The sequence below is a fragment of the Mus caroli genome, chromosome 2 (genome assembly GCF_900094665.2).
Source record: "Mus caroli chromosome 2, CAROLI_EIJ_v1.1, whole genome shotgun sequence".
Lineage (NCBI taxonomy): Eukaryota > Metazoa > Chordata > Mammalia > Rodentia > Muridae > Mus > Mus caroli.
In genome coordinates, this window is record NC_034571.1 from 151,917,001 (window position 1) to 151,923,862 (window position 6,862).

Genomic DNA, 6,862 nt, shown 5'->3' on the forward strand with positions numbered 1-6,862 from the left:
TATACACATAGGTAAACTTGTAAGCCAACTGCTCAACTCTAGATGTCACGGGCTTACAGACACAGGGAAAGAAACGTACATGGGAGGACTAGGCTCAGAATGAAGAGGGCTAGTAATTGCTCTCGGGATGCATTGTTTCCTGAGAATTAAATGCCTTCCTTTTTTCTCTTCTTTGATGATTCTTCCCAACCATAGTGATTGTTCACTGCAGGTCGTGCAGGGTGTGCCATTTAACATGTGAGTGGGGTTAAAATAAAGCTACAGGGTGTCTGGAGTCATTCCGGAAACCTTAGACCTAACCTGCATCAATCTCCTGGCTATAGACATCCATCTTCAGACATAAGTAAGATCCAGGTGTAGGAGTCAGTCAGCTAGGTGAAGATGAAGTATTACACGTTACAAATGAATAATGGAGAGAGTGGTAGAGGGAAGGAAGATGACCAAAAATCAGTATATACATTTATGAAATTGTCAATGAATACAAATTTTTAAAAAATGAGTTATGACGAGGGAAACAAAATTATCACACTTTCTCTCACATGCACAAACTTTATTTAGCTTTATACACAGATATTCATGCAGATCGACATATATGACATGGTACTATGATGAGAGCATTTGAGATGGGAAAGGGACATGAGGGAGGGAGAAGTATTCAGGTGGACAATGGGGAAATGAATATGATATTATATGTGTGGGATGTCATAATGAAACCCACCATTTTGAATGTGAGCTAAAAGTCAACTGAATACATCTTTTCTGAACCCATATGATTCATGTGGCCGTGAGGATTCCATAATGAAAACAAAAATATATGGGCATATGGTTGCTAACCTCAAGGCTCTTCCATCTCAGCTAGTCCCTCTGACTTGAACCGCAAAGGCACAGAAATACTCAAATGCAGAACAACAGGGAGGAAACAGATGTGGTGGGGACGTTTGGATGATCAATAAGGGGCCTGCGAGGTTAAAAGAGGACCTGACGGGAAGATATTCAGGTTTAGTGTGAGAAAGAAGATACGGTTTTACTATAGATTTAGAGGTTATAAAGAGTTGAATGGGGAGCATGAGAATGCTATAGTAGTTAAGCCACTGCAAGCTAAATTCTTAAGATACAAGGGAGAAAAGTTTACAATCCTGGAAAGAAAGGAAAAAAGGAACAAGAAAAGTAGTAAAGTTAGGACCATAGAAAGAATAGAGAGAAAAGGCAGAATAAACATGAGCCCCATGGGTTCAGCCCAAGAAAAAGTGAAGGTAACTTTCACGGTAAACATGAGATCACCTCAGAGACGCCCTTGAGTGGCTTTGCAGGAACTCTCAGAGAGACTTCGCCAAGATTGGGGGCCAGTCACTCTAATGTGTGTAGTACTACCCCAGGGGCTGGGTCCTGAGCTGATGAACAAAGGGGAAAAGGAGGAAGCTCGGAAATTTCTGGTGTTTCCTCTTCCATTTTCTGGTCTCAGAGATGTAAGGAGTCCCAGCTTTATGCTCCCGCCTCCACAAATGTCACCACACCTTCACAGATGTGGTGGACACCACCCTCCAAAATGCTTCCTCCCAGTAAGTCACCTCATGTCAGGTCACAGAAATGAGCCAAGTAACTCCCTCAGAAATCAAAGCCTTACGTCTAGCAAGCTGCAGAGGTGCATGGGTTTGTTAAGTGCGCCATTTTGATAACAATTTAAAAGGCCGGGCTTTGAGACACTTCCTATGTCACAGGGCTCTCGCTGCCCAGCAGAATCTCATATCCTGAATTTGCTCGCACTCTGCTCATAACTCTTTACTCTACAGTTTACCAAGAGCTCTCTTACATCTTGCTTGAGCCTCGCCTCGCCAGCGAGCAGCAGGCAGAGCCACGATCATTATCTCCACTTACAGATGAGGAGGAAATGGATTCGGAGAGGCTAAATAATGTGTCCGAGGTCTTGCAGATTTATTGACATCCTGCAACACACTTGCTATTCTCTGCCAGGCTCCGGGATGGGAAGATTGTGCCTTCTGAGATACATTTTCAGAAATAATGCTCTATGAAAGATCTTAGAGGGGTATTTTGGAGCCATGTAATCCATGGCATTTTGGAGAGCCACCTTAAGTAAATCATTTTGGAGAAGAACTTTTTTAAAATGGGGAGCTATTCCCCAAACCAGATACTGGGAATATTTCCCAGTGATGGAGAGACAAAGGCAGATAAATATATCCTCATGAATTTTTTACATTCTGCCCTATCCCCAAAAGACAGACGGCTGAGCTGGCTGTCCAGAGTTGCCTGGCAGTAGGCTGGGTGATGCCCCTTCCCTATGGGTGTTGTACTTCCTCCACCCACTGGCCCAAGACACGTGCCATCTCTTGCATGTTCCCATATTGCTGTTGCTGACTTAGGGTCTTGGGTCTGCTCTGGTACCCTCCCTCCCGTCTTACAGTCAGACCTTCCCATTTCTAAAGTTGAGAGCTTCCCTAAAGCATCGGGACACCGGATGTCAACACTCAGTTACCAAACAACGGGAGCTAACTGGGCAGGAGAGAGATGTGGCCTCCTCAGAGGTCAAGATGAAGGAGACCCATGAACAAAATCCCTCCAGAGGATGAAACAAAGACCTGAGATGGTATGTCAAGCACCATCTCAAGTGATTCCATTGGTGGTCTACTTGGTAACTTCTGTTTAAAGCCAGTGAGTGTGTAAAAAATGGTAGATTTTGGAATGTGAGAAATCAGAGATGGAGGCAAGCAAAAGCTAGATACCCTGGCAGAGATAGTCAAAAGATGGGCAGGGGAAAGTTCCATAGGACACTGGAGTGCCACTCTGCCTACCGAGGCCAAGGCAATTGTGAATGAACGGAGCGCACATAAAGCAGGGCATGAAGGATGCATATCTAAACCCAGGTAAGAAACACCAAGGATCTGACAGCAAACTATTTTCCCATTCCACAACCAATGGGTGTATAAGGTGCTGAGCTCAGAACTCATGAACCTGCTCTTGTCAGTAACAGCTGCAAGAACTCAGCTTAGAGGAACTTGGGCTAAGAGGCAAGGTCCAAGAGAGCAGTGGGGGCTAGAATGGACCTTGGGCATCAAAAGAGGTAACAGTGCCAGTGAACATAAGTCTCCTATGGGGCATAAAGGAGTAAAGGAGGCTTATGGAACCCCAGTCCAGTTTGTTGCATATGTTGAACTGTCCCAGAGCTCATTCACAAGGACCTTTTAATCAACATCATAGGTATTTGCTGATAATGGTGACCATAGATTGTAAATTATGTTAGTAAATCATTTCTCATTTTATATTACTCATGTAATTCTTCCTAGAAATCAACTTTGATGCACAAATGAATATATGTTATTGCACATAGAAATATCACATATATGCACATAGAAGTACAATATGCACACATAATGTATAACTAGTCTTCTGACCCAGAACAAGCACATGCCAGAACCTTAGAAGCCCCGGTGATACTTAACTTTGGGTCCTTTGTTTTTGTTTTATTGTCATTGAGACTGGTTCTTCCTCGGTAGACCAGGCTGGCCTCAAACTTGGAGCTATCCTCCACCTCTACCTCCTGAGTGTTGAGAATACAAGCTTATGTTCACATCACATAGCTTATTTTGATACTTGAAAAAGTATGTATTATGTAGCTACTCAGGCAAACCCATATAATGCCTTTTCAAAGGCACATAATGTACTGTATGGGGATTCTGCTTTCTGGGACTCTTTGATTGAAATTCTGTTCTGAAAAGAGATTAAACTTTGTCTCCAGCTTGACCAAAAAGCCTATGGAGCTTCACTGTTATCATACAAACTGGAGGCCTAGCTGTTAACAGCAGCTGCTGAGTGTATGTTAGACTTCAGTCTATGAAAGACCAAATGCACCAGCCCTTGTTTCTGATGCCATCTTCCTTTTGTGTTGTGGGGAAGAATCCAAAATGGAAGAACCACCTTCCACAGCCAACACACAGGACCTTGGAATTCCTAGGAGTCTGCTTTATGGCATTTGGAGCCCAGAGACCAGAGGATAGGGAAGAGTGGCTGTGTAAATTCTCCCTTGCAACTGTATGCCAGTCTATTCTGTGGAGATCCTCCAGGTCAGACACTATATGCACACCTTGCCTTTCCACCTTAAGGTTCAGAACTTTCCCCCTCAATAGTGAGTTATCTGAGAGCAGAGGTACTTATCCAGGCTGAACCCCTGCTGCTATTAATGACAAGGTCAGGTTCACTAGTCCTGAGCTCAGCAGCCTTACAGCCCCACTGGTTGTGGAATGGGAAAATAGTCTGCTACAAGATCCTTGGTTATTTACACCTGTCAGTTGGTGTTCATCCTTCAAACTTTGTATAAGTCTGTTCATGCAATACCCACACTGAGATGTCTTCCAGTACTCCCAGATATGATCCTGTGCAAATCAGCAAAACTGGAGATTCGGATCAGGACCATCGCCTGCCAATGAGTGACTCTGCCTGCTACATGATGAATTGCTACAAAGTCCAGTTTAAGCCCTTTACCTCTTGGATCTCTCTGGGGAAAGCTGAGATGGGGAGGAGAATTGAGCCCAGCATGATCTCTATTTTTTAGATAGGCAGATCATAGTCAAGGCTGGCTCCAAGGTGATATTACCACCTAGAATATCCACAGGAAAAGGCAAGGGCTGGGTGCCCTTGTAGGTCTCATCAAATTAACAAATCATCTCATCACCTCAAACCAAGCTCAGCCAGGAAACATCCCTCTGTCCCTAGGGACAACCTATAGCATTTGAAAGACATGCATGCACATGCACATGTATACACACACATCACACACACACACCACATCACATGACCCTGGTCACTTCTAGTTTTAATTGTATCAAGTTCTTAATTTCCAGCATGGCAGTCCCTTGAGAGGGTGAGGTAGGTTGGTCTGTATGGATCACTGTAACTGTCACAGCCCCATCCCTAGAGGGTATCCAACAAGTGCCCATTGACCTGAAAGGTTCCCATAATGAAATCTATGGCTAACTTTAACCTAAAAGTATGAGTAAAATAGTGTAATTAAATCCTTACATTCTCCCTTTTATCCCTTACAAAGTGAGGTAACCAGTAGCCATAACAAGACCATCAAATGGTAAAATGGATTAATTGTGTAGTCACTGGTAGACCTTTCTTCAAGTCCTCTCTGTATGCTCTTCCATACACTAAAGACTGAAAACAGTGCTTTGGGGGATTCTAAGACCCTCCCAATCAATGCCTATGGACTTAAGGTGTTAAGTGAACAGTAAGTCCAGTAATATTTTCCAATCCTGCTTATTAATCTCCTAATTTGACTGAAATCTCCCCCTGGGAGAGGTGACTCTTGTCCTGGAGGTCTTCCACCAGAAAGAGAAGAAAATTAAAAGGTCTCAAAGTCTCATTTAGATTGTCAAAGACATAACTAGTAACTCTGAGAAGTCGAAAAAATGAAAAATATTAACAGATTTTAAATGTGATGACATTGGCCACAATAATTCATATCACCAATGAATACATTTAAGGGACCAAGTATGGGGTAGATGGAGAATTATGAATAATGTATTTTTGAAGAAGGCAGTTTAAGATTGTTTTTAATCTCTGTTTTCCAAATAAAGAAAGATCAAATGAGTTAGCCAAGGACATGGAGACAGAGCCCAGGTCAAGCCTAGACTACTTGATTCCACAGCCAATAATGGCAGCTGGTATGGCAGGCCTGAGTCAGGGATCCAGCTCTGCTGCTGACCGGAGTAGACTAAACTTCTCTCCTTTGAGATGTTTTCAATCTCTCCTTTTGAACAATGCAGATCACCAATGGTTGGGCACCCCCAAAGCCTGGCAGTTTCCATTGCCCATAAGATGTTATAAATGATTTCAAACCCACAAGCCTAGATGTCCTATGAGCATCATTCCATAGGAACATAACTGTGCTGGTATTAGCAGAATCTGCTAACTGTTTTAGCCAACGTAGACTGAAAAGGGAACCAGATAGACATATCAATTGACCATCACATGCGGTTCCTGCATTAGACGATTCCCATTTGTTGCAGCAAACCATTGACTCTGGCACTCGTGGGGAGCTCCTGGACAGGTAGTCACAGAAAGTCAGAGCAAAGCAGCCTGAACAAGCTTACCCTTCAGCCTGGGAACTCTGGCCACGCTTCCTTCTGTGAATTTACATGTCACCCAAATTGACACTCATTAGACACTAAAGAATCAATGAGTGATATTCCACGCAGCATCTTGAGTGACAGCCTCTTTATAGCCCAGACAGCAGTGTGGTTGTCTTTAGTGATGGAGACTCTGCAGCGGAAAGGGCAACCATTACCAGTAATGGAAGACACGTGGACCATGAGAAGTCCTGATGTGCAGACAGCTCTGAGTTCCTCACACCCTCTGAAAAGAGTTGGCAGCATCATTATTGTCAGTATCTTTGTCTTTAGAAGATGTTTATTCTATGCCATTCACTTATACACCATGAAAATATACCAAGAAATATAAGTTATAATGTAAAACGATAGCCATTCTGAGTACAAAATTCTACCCAGGTGAGCAGAATAGTGACTACCTTTGAGCAGAGGACACTCCCCAGGAACCTGTCCAGACACTGGAGTCAGATCTCAGTCCCAACATTTGTTAGTGTAGTCTTAGATAAATCCCAGCACTATGTGAGCTGCATCTTTACAATTGTCAAATGGAGGGAACAATAATACACGCTTTTGAGTGGTGAAGACAAAATATATATTATTTAGAAAAAAATTACATAGAGCAGAACAAGACCATACTGTTACTAATATTATATGTCTACATTTTCATCTCTCTGTATTATAAGGTATGATGCACTGAACATGAACCTCTTTATAAATAGTCTCAGCTATTTTGTTACAGT